We start from the raw sequence: 21,266 nt of genomic DNA, 5'->3' as shown, positions 1-21,266 counted from the left end.
CGGTCGCTTAGACAAATTTCAGTCAGGCTTCCGACCTCACCACAGTGCCGAAACGGTCCTGAGACCCTGTGTCCGCATGAGGACACTGTTTTAGGCTTCCTGCACCATGTACTTCATTCTGCTTAACTTAAACCTATTGTCCTTATTAGGGGACAGTTGTCTTCGCTATGCTTAAATATTACAATTATCAATTACTAATCCCAAATATCGAAGTGAAATTAAAATTGCATACATTATCAAAGCTCAGGTCTTAGGAAGTTATATGATATATGGCTGAATACTGATTAGGATAAAATAACTGTTCTGGTTCTATTAGATCTCAGTGCTGCATTTGACACTGTAGATATTAGAACACTTTGAGACAGGCTGGAAATTTGTGTAGGACTCTCCAGGACAGTCCTTAATTAGTTCAGGTCTTATCTAGATGGCCGGAGTTACTTTGTCACCATTGGAAATCATGAATCCGGCTATGACACGCGGTGTTCCGCAGGGATCAGTTCTCGGAACGCTATTGTTCAATCTCTCTATGCTACCTCTGGGCCAAATTCTACAAAACAACAACATTAACTACTATAGCTATGCAGATGATACTCAAATATATATGGCTCTCGAACCATATTACAACAGCTCAATAGACTCTGTGTAGAGCACATATATACCTGGATTAACCAAAATTGTCTGCAATAATCCAAGATAAAACAGAAATTATTGTGTTTGGCAACAAAGGTAAGAGAACTACTATTAAGAGCTGGATTCAGGCGCCCTAAAAACCAGGGACCAAGTGCGTAATCTTGGTGTTCTGATAGACTCAGACATTACGTTCAATATTCACATCAAGGTGATCACTAAAACAGCATTCTATCATCTTAGAAATATAGCCAACATCAAGGGCTATTTTTGTTGTCCCAAAAAGACCAAGAGAAGCTCATCCATGCTTTTCTCTACACTGCGTGCACAATTATTAGGCAAGTGAGTATTCTGATCGTATTATTATTTCTATGCACATTTTCCAACTCCAAACCATGTAAACTTGAATGCTCATTGGATTTAATAATTGTATGTACTTGTGTAATGAGGGAGAGTGTGGCAACAGTGAATAACACCTTATATCAAGGTGTGCATAATTATTAGGCAGCTTCATGACTTCAGGTAAAATGGGCCAAAGAGATTTAACTGACACTGAAAAGTCATAAATTGTAAAAGACGCAAATTAACTGCATAAGACTTGAGAATAATTAAACGTGAAGCTACCAGGAACACATTATCCTCCAGTGCCACCATATTCCAGAACTGCAACCTACTTCGAGTGTCCAGAAGTACAAGGTGTCAAGTGCTCATAGACATGGCCAAGGTCAAGAAGGCTGAAAGAAGACCACCACTGAATAAGATTCACACGTTGAAGCGTATATATGGAGATAGAATTGCTTCTAAATAATTACAAATGTGCAGATCACAATTTACAAACGTATTTTACAATGTGTAAACAGAAAATACAATTTACAAATGAATGTAACATGCACAAACAAATGTCTCATGATCTGCAAATACAAAACACAATCCACAAATATATCTCACTAGCCATAAAAAAACTCCTTTCTACTTGTACCTCAAAGCAAGGATTTGAATGTATGAAAAATGATATGCGCATATACCTCACACTTTTGTGGAATACATTATATTTGTGGATTGGTTCCTTTTTGTTTGTAAAATTTTGACTCAAGTTTTGCAATGTTTGATACGACATAAAAATCTACAATTGCATAAATTCTACAATCACATACATCATGATCTGTAAATAGGAAACGTGGTCCACAAATGTAATTCAGAATCTTCAAAAAAAACATTTAAAATTTTAAAAATTATACTTTACTGATCTGTAAACATGAAACACGATCCTCAATCGGAATTCACAATATGCAAAAAAAATGTAATCGGTTGAAGAGGTATTTGTGAGTGACATTTGAGTTCGTGGAACGTATCGTATTTGTGGATAGCAAACTGTGTTTGTGGATTGGTTTCTGTTTGTTTACAGAAATTTGACACAAACTTTCTGCCTTAGATATACAAAAACAATTTGTACTTGCAAACCAGTGAGGCTAATAGGGTTTGCTATCTTTCTTTACACCATCTTGGCCTTTTGTAGAAAATGTATTTATTATTATCCTTATTTATTCATTATTTTATTAGAAGGGGTTTTGTACTCTGTATGTTTGATCAATTACACATATACTGAAGGACTTGTCTCTCTCTCTGTCTCCAACTTACACTCACCTAAAGGATTATTAGGAACACCTGTTCAATTTCTCATTAATGCAATTATCTAATCAACTAATCACATGGCAGTTGCTTGCATGCATATTTTACGGAGAACAACTATCAGTAATATTCTTTGTAATATCGAGTAAATTGACCAGAATTTCATATCTTATCATCCAAGGTTATTGTCCCTGCAAATGTTGTCTAAAACATCATCAAGATCTCTATCTGTTAACCTGGCAATTTCACCAATACTACTAGTCAGATATTCCTCTGGGTTATTAAACGTTTTTCAGCTAGTGTAGTTCAAGTTCAAAGTTTATTTATCAAATGCATCAAATAACAAATCGTCCTCTTGCACAAAGAAATTCTTGTGACATGGCACCCGACATAAATATATATATTTATATTATATTTATTTATTTCATAAAAATTAAGAAATATATAAAGTAAAAAATATTGCAAAAATAAAGAAATAATATACAATGTAAAAGATTACGGTGGGGAATATGAAGAATATGGGTAGAGGTATTGAATATTATAAACTCACCTAAAGGATTATTTGAACACCTGTTTGATTTCTCATTAATGCAATTATCTAATCAACCAATCACATGGCAGTTGCTTCAATGCATTTAGGGGTGTGGTCCTGGTCAAGACAATCTCCTGAACTCCAAACTGAATGTCAGAATGGGAAAGAAAGGTGATTTAAGCAATTTTGAGCGTGGCATGGTTGTTGGTGCCAGACGGGCCGGTCTGAGTATTTCACAATCTGCTCAGTTACTGGGATTTTCACGCACAACCATTTCTAGGGTTTAGAAAGAATGGTGTGAAAAGGGAAAAACATCCAGTATGCGGCAGTCCTGTGGGCGAAAATGCCTTATTGATGCTAGAGGTCAGAGGAGAATGGGCCAACTGATTCAAGCTGATAGAAGAGCAACTTGAAATAACCACTCGTTACAATCGTGGTATGCAGCAAAGCATTTGTGAAGCCACAAAACGCACAACCTTGAGGCGGATGGGCTACAACAGCAGAAGACCCCACCGGGTAACACTCATCTCCACTACAAATAGGAAAAAGAGGCTACAATTTGCACAAGCTCACCAAAATTGGACAGTTGAAGACTGGAAGAATGTTGCATGGTCTGATGAGTCTCGATTTCTGTTGAGACATTCAGATTGTAGAGTCAGAATTTGGCGTAGACAGAATGAGAACATGGATCCATCATGCCTTGTTACCACTGTGCAGGCTGGTGGTGGTGGTGTAATGGTGTGGGAGATGTTTTCTTGGCACACTTTAGGCCCCTTAGTGCCAATTGGGCATCGTTTAAATGCCACAGCCTACCTGAGCATTGTTTCTGACCATGTCCATGCCTTTATGAACACCATGTACCCATCCTCTGATGGCTACTTCCAGCAGGATAATGCACGAACGGGAGCTTCGTGCCCTGGATGTGCATCCCACAAATCTCCATCAACTGCAAGATGCTATCCTATCAATATGGGCCAACATTTCGAAAGAATGCTTTTAGCACCTTGTTGAATCAATGCCACATAGAATTAAGGCAGTTCTGAAGGTGAAAGGGGGTCAAACACAGTATTAGTATGGTGTTCCTAATAATCCTTGAGGTGAGTGTATAAGGCCAGTGTCTTGTGTTCAGGGGCAGTGATGAATGGAATGTCGGCTGAGCAAGGCCTTGGCTCCTTTTAGCAGTAAGAGAAACAGGCCTCTGCCTTTGCCATTAAACAGCTATAAGAAACATTTCTCTAGGAGGAAGCTCTTGAACAGCAGGGGGTTATTATTACTTACATCCTACAGGTGAACAGAGCTCTATTCCTTTTTGGGAAGAGCATAGTTAACTAAAGTCCCCATATAGTAAATGTCCAGATTGATATATCTCAGTCTTTGACCGGGTGGTCTGAGCAACCGACATTCTATGATTTTATGTGCCTCCTGGAGCTATTTGTGTAACCTTGCATTTTTAGACTACCTCATAGTGGCTACTATTCCTTGTACGTACATTCGGCAAATGCTAATTCCGTCATCTGTACTGTTGGAAGAGAATATAAGCTTGAAACTTGAAATGCATAATCAGAACAACTGCCATGACACCACTCTGTGTTGGTCTCTGTACTTGTACTCTTTTTGTCATGATGCTTGTACCCGTATATACGATTAAACCTGAAATAATTACGCTAATGACTTAAGGAGTTTTTACTTGATAAAATGCGACAATTTTCCATCTTCAACACGGTGTTCCAGCCAATCGGCACTTGCCTTTAACCTTACGTCAGGTCTTGGTTCGAGAGCTACGAAGTGTGATCTTTCCTGAAGGCCTGGTGAAAAGGGCAACTATGCAGAAAACTGGTAAGCTGTTTATAAAACCGTTATTGGAAGAAATGGCTTGCTATCTACTGTAACCACCAAGTTATTTGTACGCTTTACTCGATAACCGATTAACCGGGTTTAGGCTTGATTACTAGATAGAGTAGTGACACTGTAGTGTAGTGTAGTGTCACTCTCTCAGCTGGATACATTTTTCCTTGTCAAAGTAGTTTGTTAGCTAGCCGGCTATCCAGCCAGCCATCCTATGTTTTGATAGTTTCACTTGTAGCTCTCGCATAGTCATTTAATTGTTTCTTTCTTTACCTAGATGATAAAGACAGATGCACCTGTCCTGGTTCAGCTCTACGTTGCACAAATACTTCAGCCCAAGTTCAGACAACTTGTTGGTATTATTTACGTATGGACGTATATGCGTGCGTGAGCTGTGAGTGAAGGTGAACAGTGACAAGTGACGCAAGCCAGGTTACCCTCAAGATGTCGGCTCATGCTGTAGATGTATTGATTATATAAGTTAGTGAACTGTTGTAAGCTGTTGTAACCAATTAAACAAATTATTAAATGTTTGTAATATGAACTGAAACTGAAGGAGCAAGTAGGAGAATAGGAAACCCTGTTTAAGCTGTTGCCGGGGAGAGAAAGATTTAGTATGTCTGTTTTGTGAGAAACAGGTCACAGGTCAGAGACACACACACATAGTCGGACAGACAAGACAGAAACCAGAAGGGGGGGGGGCAAGGGGATACTTGCAGTTATCCTATAAGGAATAAAACTGGGATTGGGCCAATGGCACACACTTTGTAAGTTAAAGCCTCTATCTTTTTGGGCGTAGTAGAAGTATAAAAATGATGTTTTGACTGTTGATCCTTAGACATGGTGCGGCGACACGTGTCTCCAGAAGCTTCTGTAATAAATGGACATATGATACGGTAATTGACCTGACTCCTGGTGTTTTATTCTCCTTTCCAACAAACCAACTCGGGGAAGTGTTAGACTTCAACAACGCTAAGAAAAGAAAAGTTGATAACGAATGCCGTGTTTTCAACAAGACATGGACTGCCAAGTATTTCTTTACAGAAATTAAAGGTAAAGCCGTTTGCTTAATCTGTGGTACACAGGTCGCTGTGTTAATGGATTATAATTTGAATTGCTACTACACGACCAAGCATGAGGATAAATACAGAAATCTGTCTGATGAAGAGCGCGCATGGGAGTCTGATGCATTGCTAGCAAAACTGCAAACCCAACAAGGACTTTTTACGAAACTTCACACCCCCAGAGATGCAGCCGTCAGGACAAGTTATGTAATTTCTCACAAAATTGCCAGAAAAAGTAAGGCGTTTTCTGACGGAGAGTTTATTAAGGAGTGCTTATTGGACTCTGTTGCGTTGTTCTGCCCGGAGAAAAAGAACGTGTCACCCGACGCACTGTAACGAGGCGGGTTGAGGACATTGCTGGAAACTTGGAGCTTCAGCTGAAGAACAGAGCGGCCGACTTTGACAATTTTTCTCTGGCTTTGGATGAGAGCTGCGATATACGTGACACCGCCCAGCCACTCATCTTCTTATGTGGGATAACTGCAGACTTTTGTTGAGATAAATGTAGTTTAAATAATGCTGATTTAATAACCATGTATTCCTATGTTTTTGTTTTATTAAATTGTATGCTGCAGCCAGGTTAGGGAAATATGATTGAATACAATAACCATAAAAAGTTTACATTACACTCAGCCACACTCACTCAGACTTTACACCTGGCTCAGATAGAGAGACAGGATTAAAACCCCACAATTAACATACAAATGAAACTGCCCCCTATACAGCACAAAGAGACCTTCTGTCTCCAGCCCCCTGATGTTCTAGTCTAGGTTAGGACAATAGAATGTAAATTACTGTAACCTGATTAAGATTTCACACCTGTATGCAAAGAACCTGTTGATCTATGACCGAGAGTTAGAGCATGTCCTTCCTCATGGGATAGCGAAACCCAAGAGATTTGTCCAACATGTCACCATGCCAACGAAGAGCCAATAAGGATGGGTTTTACTCACGAGAGTGAAAAGTAACCGCCCCTGTGGCGGGAGTATTAAAACCAATGTTCGATCTTGATTCGGGGCGAATATTTTGTGGAAGCTCGAGGGTTGAGCAAATATTTGACCGCTGCAGTGTATTTCATGTATTTTGACTTATCAATTCATATTAATAAATCTTTGTGCTAAATTTCCATTTGGACCGGAGCCTCGTCCTTCTTCAGAAATTCTGGTACACGTAAAATTCTTAACACTTTCAAATCACGGAGGAGTTGGCAGCCATGCAGTCAATGAAAAGGACAACCACTGGTAATGACTTGTTCACAGAGGTAAATGCATGTTTGGACATGTTAGGACTGAAATGGGACAAGCTGGCAGGTGTGACAACAGACTGTTGTCCAAATCTGACAGTGATTTTTTTTTTTAAAGAGAATGCAGGATAAAGTGACAGATATGAACCCTTTGCAGAAATTGACATTTTTGCATTGTATTATACATCAGGAAGTGTTATGTAAGACAGTGTTGAAAATGAACCATGTTGTTGATGCTGTAACTAAAACAGTTAATTTCATCCGAGCGAGAGCATTAAATCACAGACAATTTGTTGCATTTTTGGAGGAAAATGAGATTGAACATGGTGACATAAGCTATCACTGCACTGTCAGGTGGCTCAGCCTTGGCAAAGTACTGAAAACTGTCTGGGACCTGAGAGACAAGATTCAGGATTTCTGTGTTAAGAAAGGACATAACATCCCAGAGCTTTCAGATAAAGACTGGGTGGCAGAACTCGCATTCGCTGTGGATGTGACTGCACTAATGAACTAAGTAAATGTCAAACTGCAGTGCAAGGGCCTTTTTGTGCACGAGATGTACAGTGCAGTGAAGGCTTTCATGAGCAAGTTGGAGCTTATCTCAAGCCAGGTGAAGGACAACATTTTGACCCACTTGCCAACACTAAAGGAATCCAAAAGATCAGCCGATCACATCCACAAGTATTCAACCATGTTAGAAGCACTGCATGCAGAGTTTTCAAGGCGATTTCAAGATTTCAAAACTCTTGAGAGTGAAATGCACATGGTTTCTTCTCCCTTCAACTGCAGTGTGGATAATGCACCAAGTGATGTTCAGATGGAACTCAATTGACCTGCAGTCTGACACACTTCTGGCCGAGCACTTCAGGTCAGTCTCACTGCTGGACTTTTACTCCTCCCTCTAAGAGGAGAACTTTCCACACCTGAGGAGGCATGCTCAGAGGATTCTAGTCCTCTTTGGATCTACCTATGTATGTGAACAGACATTCTCAGTGATGAAGTTCAACAAATCCAAACACAGATCCTCTATCACTGATGACTACCTCTCAGCTGTCCTTCGCATAGCCACCTCAGACATTCAGCCAGATTTTAATGCCCTTGTTCAAGCCCAGAACAGACTGGATTATTCTCACTGAAGAGGTAAAATGAGGTAAAAATAGGTAAAATGAGGTGGAAACAAGTTATTGTTTGTTGTATTGCTGTATTTCTATAAACTTGTTAGGTTGTTTGTTGTTTTTCATTGTTTGTGGAGATTAACAAGTAAAAACATGTTTGCACTGATTCAATAATTTATTTTGTTTTCTTATTTGACCTATACACCACAATTTCACATTGCCTAATATAAATATTTACAGAATAGTTTTATTCTTCCGATTATCAGTACCAGCTATTCAAAATATATAATTTAGTGCATTTTACAATGGAAGAAAGTTGAGCAGAATTAAGTTCAAGTTATCGTTGGTGTGGCCCTCTTACACAATTCAGGTTTCTCATGTGGCCCCTTGTAAAAAGGAATTGCCCACCCCTGGTTTACAGTGTAGTAGGCCAGTTGATTTGGCCACTCCTGATAAATGTAGACCATTTATCCAAGCCCAAGGTAGAGGAGTTACATTTTGCAGTACATACCACATTTTCATAAATGGCCCTGCCTTCGCCACCCCACAAATTCATAGAAAGTTGCACATCCACTGGCCATTATGCTTTTCATGCTACTTGTTTCAACCAGGAAATATTTACAACCCTGCCAAAATGTTGGTGTCACTTACAAAATTACCTTTTTTTCCATGAAAACATACATGAAATTAGTCTGAATATAGCATAATAAATACAGTCACTGACAAGGACATTATTTTTAATTGAAATAATAATTGGGTCCTTCAAACATTGCTTTCGTCAAAGAATCCTTCATTTACAGATCTTTGACATTCTAGTTGTCAATTTGTTCAGGTAATCTGAAGAGAGTTCACCCCATGCTTCCTGAAGTTGGACTGACTTGATTGGCACTTACGTATCATACGTACAAGCTGCTCCCATAACAGCTCAATAGGGTTGAGATCCGGTGAGTGTGCTGGTCTCTCCATTATAGACAGAGTAGCAGCTGACTGATTCTTCCCTAAACAGATCATAGTTTGGAGCTGTGCTTTGGGTGATTGTCCTGTTGTAGGAGGAAATTGGCTCCATGGAGGGAAAATGGAGTGATAACCTTCCTCCCACAAATCTCTTATTAGACTACCACGAAATCACCCCCAGACCTTCACATTGCCTCCACCATATTTGACAGATGGCATCAAGCATCATTTCATTTGGTCTGCGTCTCCAGAATGTTCTTCTTTCTGGTCCGAACACCTCAAACTTAGATTGGAAAAAAAGTGTTATGGACAGATACATTTTCTGCTGTCCAGTGTCTGTGTTCTTTTGCTCATCTTAATCTTTTCTTTTTATTTGCCAGTCTGAGATATGGCTTTTTACTTGCAACTCTGCCTAGATGGCCATCATCCCAGAGTCGCCTCTTCACTGTTGACATTGAGACTTGTGTTTTGCAGGTACTATTTAATGAAGATGCCAGTTGAGGACATTGTTTCTGAACTAGACACTCTAATGTATTTGTCCTCTTGCTCAGTTGTGCTCAGTTGTGCACCGTTGCCTCCCACTCTTTCTATTCTGATTAGAGACATTTTGCGCTGTTCTGTTAAGTGAGTAGTACACAGATATTGTACAAGATATTCAGTTTCTTGGCAATTTCTCACATGGAATTGTTTTAATTTCCCAGAACAACAAATGGCAAAAAGGTTTTCTAATGATCAATTAGCTTTTTAAAATGATAAACTTTAATTAGCAAACGTGCCACTGGAACAGGTCTGATTGTTGCTGATAATGGGCCTTTTTATGCCTATTTACATATTCCATTAAAAACCAGCTGTTTCCAGCTACAATAGTCATTTAAAACCTAAACAATGTTTTCACAGTATTTCTGATGAATTTGATGTTATTTTAATGGACAAAATATTTTATTTTGAAAACTAAGCAATTATTCAGTGATCCCAAACTTTCGAACGGTAGTGTAATCACCTGTGAATTCACCTTGATTGAACTTGCAGGTGCCTAAAACCATCTCAAGCAGTTGGTAGAGCGAGTCAGCAAGTCACACCTAGTCCAAGCCCCCAGTTAAACCTTTTGTCTTCAGCAAGTGAAATGCATGCACAATCGTGTTGAGATCAGGTGATTGTCTTGGCCATTGCATAATATTTATTTGCCTGGGTTGCTTTCACAGTATGTTTTGGGTCATTATCCATCTGTAAAGTGAAGCGCCGTCCAATCAACTTCGCTGAATTTGTCTGAATCTGAGCAGATAATATATCCCTATACACTTCTGAATTCATCCGGCTGCTTCTGTCTTCTGTCACATCATCGCAGTATGTTTTGTGTCATTATCCATCTTTAAAGTGAAGCACCGTCCAATCAACTTTGCTGAATTTGTCTGAATCTGAGCAGACAATATATCCCTATAAACTTCTGAATTCATCCGGCTGCTTCTGTCTTCTGTCACATCATCAATAAACATTAGTGAACCAGTGCCATTGGAAGCCATGCATGCCCATGCCATCACACTGCCTCTACCGTGTTTACAGGTGATGTGGTATGCTTCAGATCATGTTCCAAGCCTTCTCCATACTTTTTTCTTCCCATTATTCTGGTGCAGGTTGATCTTAGTTTAATCGTTCCAAAGAATGCTTTTTCAAAACTGGGCTGGCTTTTTTAGATGATTTTTGGCAAAATCTGTGCCCTATCTTGAGGCTGTATTAATGCTTTGCACCTGTGGTGAACCCTCTGTGTTTGCTCTCGTGAAGTCTTCTCTTGATGGTAGACTTGTTCTACATATTAAAGTAATTCCTAAACCCTTCCTCCAATTTGGATGTGAATACCCTCAAATTAAAGCTGAGAGAATGTACTTTAAGCGCATATTCATTATTTAACTGTGATTTTAATATATTTTGGTAAACAGCCAAAATAACAAAACCCAATTATTCCGGACCTAACTGTATGTGAGCTCAATTGTCTCACAACCAGTGAGACAGACGTTGCATCGACAATGGCTGGCACACCTTGGGACCCCCATGACACACGAAGAGCTGTGGCGCAGGCTGCACCAAGGCCGTGCGTTGCACATACCATGCCACAGCACATACCATGAGACAACACACACAACACCATCTTCATGGAATAAAACACAGTTCTGCTGCCATCACCATTGATAGCAAGACAGCCATGCTGCGTTGGCAGCGCACACAGATCACAGACCCACTTAACAGATGTCAGAGCCAACAACAGTGCTGTTTTCAGAGACAGCATCCTCAACAAGGTCTGATCTATAGGTTTAAAAGGCACATAACACAACGCCTTCAGAACCAAAGCCAAATCCCACTGTGGCAACGTCCGCATTGCAACCAGGCAGAGACAGCGGGACCCAGCCAAAAAAAGTTTCACCAAAGAATGACTAAAGACAGGCACATGAAATGACGCACCGAGATCGCACATGCGTACACCTTTGGTGTGCCGGGCGACCTCTCCTTATCAAATAAAGATTGCAGAAACAACATGACACTGCAGACCTCATGGCAATGGGGATCAAACCCTACGCCCTTGCACCAGTGCGTAAAGAGTCTCCATCGGCCCACATAACTAGCGGATGTGGAGACTGCCATCGCACCCAAAATGGTTGCGATGATGTTCTCTGTCAATCCCCGCCGGGGATGATTTTTTAATAATTAATTAGCATTTTATTGCATGACATATGTATTTGATCACCTACCAACCAGTAAGAATTCCGGCTCTCACAGACCTGTTTGTATTTCTTTAAGAAGCCCTCCTGTTCTCCACTCATTACCTGTATTAACTGCACCTGTTCGAACTCGTTACCTGTATAATAGACATCTGTCCACACACTCAATGAAACAGACTCCAACCTCTCCACAATGGCCAAGACCAGAGAGCTGTGTAAGGACATCAGGGATAAAATTGTAGACCTGCACAAGGCTGGGATGGGCTACAGGACAATAGGCAAGCAGCTTGGTGAGAATGCAACAACTGAAGGCACAATTATTAGAAAATGGAAGAAGTTCAAGATGACGGTCAATCTCCCTCGGGCCTGGGGCTCCATGCAAGGTCTCACCTCGTGGGGCATCAATGATCATGAAGAAGGTGAGGGATCAGCCTAAGATCATCAGTTAAGATAGTTTGCTTACATTGAAGCATCACTCTCAAAGAGTAATTAATGAACAATTCTGAGTTCACCTAACCAGATCTCAGGTGGAATACATTGTTTCACATAAATGATCAAATACCTTATTGTAAATCAAAACATGTCACATCAACTTGAAGGTCAGCTATCTCATCTCATCTTCATCCGCTTATCTGGTATCGGGTCGCGGGGGCAGCAGCTCCAGTAGGGGAAACTTCCCTTTCCCGAGCCACATTTGCCAGCTCTGACTGGGGGATCCCGAGGCGTTCCCAGGCCAGTGTCGAAATATAATCTCTCCACCTAGTCCTGGGCCTACCCCAAAGTATTTTTTTGGGACGTGCCTGGAACACCTCCCTAGGGAGACGTTCTGGGGGCATCCTTACCAGATGCCCGAACCGCCTCAACTTATCCTTTCGACGCAAAGGAGCAGCGGCTCTACTCCAAGTTCCTCACGGATGGCTGAGCTTCTCAACCTATCCCTAAGGGAGAAACCAGCCACACTTCTGAGAAAACCCATTTCTGCCGCTTGTACTCGCGATCTTGTTCTTTCGGTCATGACCCAGCCTTCATGAACATAGGTGAGGGTAGGAAGGAAAATTGACTGGTATATCGAGAGCTTTGCCTTCCGGCTCTCTTTTTCGTCACAACGGTGCGGTAAAGCGAATGCAATACCGCCCCCGCTGCTCCGATTCTCCGGGCCAATCTCCATTGTCCCCTCACTCGCGAACAAGACCCAAAGATACTTGAACTCCTTTACTTGGGGTAACGCCTCATTCCCTACCCGGAGGAGGCACTCCATCGGTTTCCTGCTGAGAACCATGGCCTCAGATTTAGAGGTGCTAATCCTCATCCCAACCGCTTCGCACTCGGCTGCCGAACCGGTCCAGTGAGTGCTGAAGGTCACAGACCGATGATGCCATCAGGACCACATCATCCGCAATAAGCAGCGATGAGATCCCCAGCCCACCGAACTGCAACCCCTCCCCACCCCGACTACGCCTCGATATCCTGTCCATAAAAGTTACAAACAGGATTGGTGACAAAGCGCAGCCCTGGCGGAGGCCAACCCCCACCTGGAACGAGTCCGACTTTGGACGTACAGGGATTGGATAGCCCTCAGAAGGGACCTCCTCACCCCATACTCCCGCAGCACCTCCCACAGTATCTCCCGGGGAATCCAGTCATACGCCTTCTCCAAATCCACAAAACACATGTAGACTGGATGGGCATATTCCCAGGCCCCCTCCAGGATCCTTGCAAGAGTAAAGAGCTGGTTGGTTGTTCCGCAACCAGGACGGAATCCACATTGTTCCTCTTCAATCTGAGGTTCAACTATCTGCCGAACCCTCCTTTCCAGTACCTTTGAGTAGACTTTCCCAGGGAGGCTGAGAAGTGTGATACCCCTGTAATTGGCACACACCCTCTGGTCCCCCTTTTTGAACAGGGGAACTACCACCCCGGTCCGCCACTTCTTAGGCACTTTCCCCGACTCCCACGCAATGTTGAAGAGGCGTGTCATCCAAGACATCCCCTCCACACCCAAAGCTTTCAACATTTCTGGACGGATCTCGTCAATCCCCGGAGCTTTGCCACTGTGGAGTTATTTGACTACCTCAGTGACTTCTGCTATGGAGATTGATGATTCTTCCCCATTGTTATGATATGTAATAAACGAGTCACCTATTGCCACCCTGCTAAATGTAATGTTGGGGTCAAGGGGGCGTGTTCAAAAGCAGATAAAAAAAGACATGGCTGAAACCTACAACAGGTTTTGTGTCTCCTCATTAAAACACATCATAACACCCATCATAACTGTTATTTAGCCTAATTCCTCTACAAGATGAATGTCTCAAATTTTTTATAGGCCAATATATATTTAATATCCACTGAGTTACATTGTGGCCAATGAGGTGGGAGGAGTAAAACACCAGCAACAATTGCAAATACAAAGTGCCCCTTGATTTCTTTGCATATAATCAATCTATAGAGTCTCCTGAAATTTCCTACATTACATTCACTGCGGCGTATAGAATAGTTTTTTTTATAGGCCAATATATATTTCATATGCATTGAGTTACATTGTGGCCAATGGTATGGCCGGAGTAAAATGCCAGCAACAATTGCAAATACACAGTGCCCCTTGATTTATTTGCATATAATCAATCTATAGAGTCTCCTGAACCAGGGGCGCAGATAGGATTTTTTAACTGGGGGGGACCAAGCTGTCAGCAAATGATTTATACTCGATTCGTTATTTTGCGTAATTTGGGCTTTAACTAGTGCTCAAGTAGTTACTTTGCGTAATTTGGGCTAATGATTTGCACTAAAAAGCTGTCTTTATCTACTGTGGCTGCCCTCCTGCAGATCTTCACTTGACTGACTTGGGCCTGCCTTACTGTCATCAGAAATTGCCTGCAGGCCAGGAGGACAACATTTTAAATCTTATAATTTCAGTTAACCCTATATACCTCTATAGAATTTCAAAACAATGTGAAATACAACATATTCCTGAGAATTAATGGCTTATACTACTATTTCAAATGTCTAAGAATAACTCAAAATGTTAAATGTAAGTGTTAGTTACAAGTTTGTTGCAATTTAAAGATTAGAAATATCTTTCAAATGATGTATGACATATTAAGAAATGTTTTTCATCATAATTAATTTAAGAATCTATATCCTCCGTTGCTCCGTATAATAAAAAAAAACATGATTTCCTGCTATAAGAGGATGTCAAAAGTTTAGGTAGGCCTTTATTTGTTGTTTGCATAAACTTTGCACCACACAAATTTACTTGTTATAATTATTTTTATAGTTGCTTACACGACAGTGAACATACTTCAGTCAATGTATACAGTACAATGGGTTAAATGATAAGATTAAACATTATTTCCTGACGACGATAAAATAAATTGCAATATTTATTTCATATCCATTGAGTTACATTGTGGGCAATGGTATGGCCAGAGTAAAACACCAGCAAAAATTGCAAATACACAGTGCCCCTTGATTTTTTTGCATATAATCAATATATAGAGTCTCCTTGACATTTCCTACAATACATTCACTGCGCGGTATAGAATAGTTTTTTCTGTATGAGTCAATATGTATTTCATATCCATTAAGTTACATTGTGGAAAAAGAGGGTGTGTAAATATTGTGTTGCTAGATGGTGCACACCGTTCCCCATGATTAGACAGGTTTGTCTTACTCTACACATTCTCCTGGACATTTCCTACACTGCTTTCTCTGTGGAATATTCAATAGTTTGAGCTATGAGGCAATATGTATTCCATATTCTGTCATTGGCATTGTCTGAATTTTTGTGATGGAAATTCCAATGTATCGACACTCGGAGTAAGGGACACAGAGACAAAATTATCTTTTTACATTATAACCGTTTTATTAACTATTATGCACAGAGACTATTATGAGAGACACGTCAACCGCTTACACACACATAATCGTCTGAGGTGTCTCTAACTCCATACATGAACAATCCATATTTATTACATAGAAAAAGGGGTGTGGTAAGTTGTTGCCCATCGGTCTCAAGTCAATCAAACACATGCCCTTTGTTCTATCACATGTCCTGGGCTTGACACAAGGGACATGGTGTCTTCCCTCATGTGGTTAACTTTCTCAACCCTTAAGAGAAACTTAAAGCATCTAGACAACCTCCAGGTCGGCAGATGATTAACCCCACAACCCATTGTGACCAATCAAGAATGACCCCTAAGACATATACCAGATCCCTCTCTCCTACGTTCCTAAAGAACAGAAAGGACTGACACCCTTCTTTGTCTAGGCAGGAGGACATGGCCCAAATACCTAATAATCCTCTGATATTATACAGACATGTGTGTCACAATCAAAGTAAAGATTTACATACCAGCCAATAGAAAGACAGACATTTATCAAATGTACCTTAGTTCAAAATTTCCATAACAATTTTACCCTTGGAATGTGTTTTAACACCCACTTTTTATCGAAATTACTCTTAAATATGATAATATTTGAATTGTTGTCAATGCTTTGAGAGGTTCATGTTATCAAACAACTAATAAACTCAATTTATCTCCGTTTTTAAGTAATTCGTTGATCTCTTTTATTTTGAAAAATTCCAGATTTTCGTGACCCCGAAGTGTTTCTTTTATGTTGCTCACAAGACACTGATCCCAGAATCCAATGGAATTAAAACAAAAACGGCTGCGCACACGGACAGTAATTTGCCAAACAAGCTCAACATAACCTTCATAAAGCAGTTTTTCACTGATCGTATTCGTGTATTACTAAATATGCAAGAATCGGACTTCATAATCTTTCACCCTCTTTAGTGAAAATGTGAATAATCAAGTAAATAAAGGCATTATTAACACATAAACCATTGTCTGATTGTTAGCATACTGTTGTCCTCCAATGGTTGCATATACCCTAGCACAAATTGTGAAATTTGGGCATAGAATTTGAAAATATGACTGATCATGCAAATAAACTGTCCTTTATTTAAGGATAGTTATCATATGAAGCCATTTATTTTAACATAGTTGTTTGGCTCTTTTTTAAATCATAATCATAACAGAAATCACCCAAATGGCCCTGATCAAAAGTGTACATACCCTTGAATGTTTGGCCTTGTTACAGACACACAAGGTGATACACACAGGTGAAAATGGTAATTAACTGCAATTAGTGTCTGTGTATAAATAGTAAATGAGAAGGCTAGATACTGAGCTATGGGTGTCAGGTTTCCACCATCCACCACGCCTCAATCACCCTCATCGGCAACACCGCCCACTCGTTCCCCGTCACCGGAATTCTAATCATCCCCACCTGGATCCCATCACCAGCTCACCCCTGATAAACCCCCCTCACCTTTCAGTCATCGTCGCTACATAGACTCTCAGACTCACTTCTTACCTTTCGAAACGTTCACTGAGATTTCCCGTTCCAGATACAGCCTGTTCCCTGATCTTCCTCCACCTAGTTACCGTGTGCTTCTGTTCACCATCCGCTTCCCTGGCAGGAGAGGCTCAGATCACCGACAAGCGAAGTAATTCACGACTGTCATCATTCGGTCTACTCACCGTATCTCTGGTTCCCGATCCATTCTGCAAATAAAGACGTCTAGCCTCATTTACCTGGTTGATTCCTGTTCCAGTCGTGACAATGGGGAGCAGAAAATAACTGTCAAAAGACCTGCATAACCAGGAAATGGAAGTTTATAAAGATGGAAAAGGATATAAAAAGACATCCAAAGCCTTGCAAATGCCAGTCAGTACTGTTCAATCACTTATTAAGAAGTGGAAAATTCAGATAAATAATTATCAAGCCAAGGTCAGGTAGACCAAGAAAGATTTCAGCCAAAATTGCCAGAAGAAGTGTTCGGGATACAAAGAAAAACCAACAGGTAACCTCAAGAGAAATACAGGCTGCTCTGGAAAAGGGTGTGGTTGTTTCAAGGAGCACAATACGACGAATCCTGAACAAAAATGAGCTGCATGGTCGAGTTGCCAGAAAAAAGCCTTTACTCTGCCAATGCCACAAAAAATCCTGGTTACAATGGCCCTCATTTATCATTCTTGCGTTGAAACGGGCGTATATGTTGGCGTAAGATTTTGCTTACACTCCTCTCATCGCCTGATTTATGAAACTGTGCGTACCTTTAAAATCCAGGTGTACGCAATACCTTCCCTTGATAAATGCCGCGGATGAAAACGATCGTCATTAGAATAACACGCCCCTATATATTCAAGTCTCCGCTTCCCCCACGCCCTCATTTTACGCCATGGACACACGGAAGACGGCAAAAAAGAGAAACTTTTCTGACGTGGAGATTGAGACGATCACCAGGGAGGTAGAAAGAAATAAAATTGTTTCATTTGGCAGTTTAAAAAGCGGAATAAAAGATGATGATGTGATGTGGAGTACCATTCATTCACATTAATAACTGCATGACAATTTGTAATATTCGTCTTATTATTTCATGATATTTATCAATGACGTTTATTGTTATTTAGAAGAAGAATGCCGTTATTATTATTATTCCTATTATTGTCATTTTTATTATTTTGCCAGTCTGAATTATATTTTGGTAATTCAAAGCCTTTTATTACTGAACCCAGTCCATGCGCAACTGCCGGGCCTAACCCTGAAACGTCATGTAAAGCGCACAGACTCGCATCTGAAGGAATACATATAAGTCAAATGCTTTGGTAAAGTCACACAAATGAAACCTTGAAGTCCATGTTGCACAAAAATAAACACTGAAGTTTGTAATTGTGTTGTTGTTTTTTTTACAGTAGGTCATAATATATCACATCTTTTAGTTTGTCAGTGCGTTAGGATTTTCTTTTCTGCGCTGTTAAGGTTTCATTTCTCTCCGCTATGTCCATGTGCAATATTTTGTTGTCATCCATCCTCCAAAGATCACTCCAAATATAACTATTAATACTGTTTTATTTTCAGTTTACATCTCTGCACTGGCATAACATCAGTGCACGAGGGAACTGCAGCAGGGGCTGAGTATACGGCTACACATTTTTTACTTGAGACAGGTCAAAATAAAAGTCCCGTCTCTTCACACATGCGCACAATTAACTCTTATACAATTTTGCAATAGGGTCTAACTGCAGCTTGCAGCAGTCGCTCATGCCGCACCCCCTGCTCAGGCCGCACCCCCTGCTCACGCTGCGCCCCCTGCTCAGGCCGCGCCCCCTGCTCAGGCCGCGCCCCCTGCTCACGCCGCACCCCCTGCTCAGGCCGCGGCCCCTGCTCAGGCCGCGGCCCCTGCTCAGGCCGCGCCCCCTGCTCACGCCAGGCCCGTTTTCTTTGCCTTCAAAATAAAAGCCCCCTTCTTTTGGCTGTACAAAAAATTTATTTATAGCTGTACAAAAAATTTATTTATAATTGTGTTTTTCTAAATTCTATTTTTCTAAATAAATGCCCGTTCTTTATAGTTTGGGGTGGAACTCATCATCATCATCATCATCTTCTTCCGCTTCATCCGGGGCCGGGTCGCGGGGGCAGCAGTCTAAGCAGGGATGCCCAGACTTCCCTCTCCCCAGACACTTCCTCCAGCTCTTCCGGGGGGACACCGAGGCGTTCCCAGGCCAGCCGGGAGACATAGTCCCTCCAGCGTGTCCTAGGTCTTCCCCGGGGTCTCCTCCCGGTGGGACGGGACCGGAACACCTTCCCTGGAAGGCGTTCCGGAGGCATCCGAAACAGATGCCCAAGCCACCTCAGCTGACCCCTCTCGATGTGGAGGAGCAGCGGCTCTACTCCGAGCTCCTCCCGGGTGACCGAGCTTCTCACCCTATCTCTAAGGGAACGCCCAGCCACCCTGCGGAGAAAGCTCATTTCGGCCGCCTGTATCCGGGATCTTGTCCTTTCGGTCATGACCCAAAGCTCATGACCATAGGTGAGAGTAGGAACGTAGATTGACCGGTAAATCGAGAGCTTCGCCTTGCGGCTCAGCTCTTTCTTCACCACGACAGACCGATACATCGACCGCATTACTGCAGAAGCTGCACCGATCCGTCTGTCAATCTCCCGTTCCATCCTTCCCTCACTCGTGAACAAGACCCCTAGATACTTAAACTCCTCCACTTGAGGCAGGCACTCTCCACCAACCTGAAGTGAGCAAGCCACCCTTTTCCGACTGAGGACCATGGCCTCAGATTTGGAGGTACTGATTCTCATCCCCACCGCTTCACACTCGGCTGCAAACCGTCCCAGCGCATGCTGAAGGTCCTGGTTTGAAGAGGCCAACACGACAACATCATCCGCAAAGAGCAGAGACGAAATCGTGTGGTCCCCAAACCTGACACCCTCCGGCCCCTGGCTGCGTCTAGAAATTCTGTCCATAAAAATTATGAACAGAACCGGTGACAAAGGGCAGCCCTGCCGGAGTCCAACATGCACTGGGAACAAGTCTGACTTACTGCCGGCAATGCGGACCAAGCTCCTGCTTCGGTCGTACAGGGACCTGACAGCCCTTAGCAAAGGACCCAGGACCCCATATTCCCGAAGCACTCTCCACAGGATGCCGCGAGGGACACAGTCGAATGCCTTCTCCAAATCCACAAAACACATGTGGATTGGTTGGGCAAACTCCCATGAACCCTCCAACACCCCGTAGAGGGTATAGAGCTGGTCCAGTGTTCCACGGCCCGGACGAAAACCACACTGTTCCTCCTGAATCCGAGGTTCTACTATCGGCCGTATTCTCCTCTCCAGAACCCTGGCATAGACTTTCCCGGGGAGGCTGAGAAGTGTGATCCCCCTGTAGTTGGAACACACCCTCCGGTCCCCCTTCTTAAAAAGAGGGACCACCACCCCGGTCTGCCATCCCAAAGGCACTGTCCCCGACCGCCAAGCGATGTTGCACAGGCGTGTCAACCAAGACAGCCCCACAACATCCAGAGACTTGAGGTACTCAGGGCGGATCTCATCCACCCCCGGTGCCTTGCCACCGAGGAGTTTCTTGACCACCTCAGTGACTTCAGCCCGGGTGATGGACGAGTCCACCTCTGAGCCCTCATCCTCTGCTTCCTCAATGGAAGATGTGACGGCGGGATTGAGGAGATCCTCGAAGTACTCCTTCCACCGCCCGACGACATCCCCAGTTGAGGTCAACAGCTGGCCACCTCTACTGTAAACAGCGTTGGTAGGGCACTGTTTCCCTCTCCTGAGGCGCCGGACGGTTTGCCAGAATCTCTTCGAGGCCAGCCGATAGTCCTTCTCCATGGCCTCACCGAACTCCTCCCAGGCCCGAGTTTTTGCCTCCACAACCACCCGGGCTGCAGTCCGCTTGGCCTGTCGGTACCCGTCAGCTGCCTCAGGAGTCCCACAAGCCAACCAGGCCTGATAGGACTCCTTCTTCAGCTTGACGGCATCCCTTACTTCCGGTGTCCACCACCGGGTTCGGGGATTGCCGCCTCGACAGGCACCAGAGACCTTACGTCCACAGCTCCGAACGGCCGCTTCGACAATGGCGGTGGAGAACATGGTCCACTCGGACTCAATATCTCCAGCCTCCCTCGGGATCCAGTCGAAGCTCTGTCGGAGGTGGGAGTTAAAGATCTC

General features: G+C 42.5%; 1 long non-coding RNA gene across 1 annotated transcript in view; it reads right to left on the bottom strand.

Annotated features, from left to right (window-relative positions):
• LOC109615456 overlaps positions 1-17,363 on the bottom strand; it is a 29,453-nt gene extending 12,090 nt beyond the window's left edge. The window contains exon 1 of the long non-coding RNA XR_002196448.3: positions 17,100-17,363. This is a non-coding gene — a long non-coding RNA (uncharacterized LOC109615456). The remainder of the gene's footprint in view (positions 1-17,099) is intronic.
• Between the last annotated feature and the right edge of the window lie 3,903 nt (positions 17,364-21,266).

Source organism: Esox lucius, chromosome 14 (assembly GCF_011004845.1).
Source record: "Esox lucius isolate fEsoLuc1 chromosome 14, fEsoLuc1.pri, whole genome shotgun sequence".
Classification (NCBI taxonomy): Eukaryota; Metazoa; Chordata; class Actinopteri; order Esociformes; family Esocidae; genus Esox; species Esox lucius.
The sequence above is the reverse complement of the archived record's forward strand: the minus strand, read 5'-3'. Positions and strand labels throughout refer to the sequence as shown.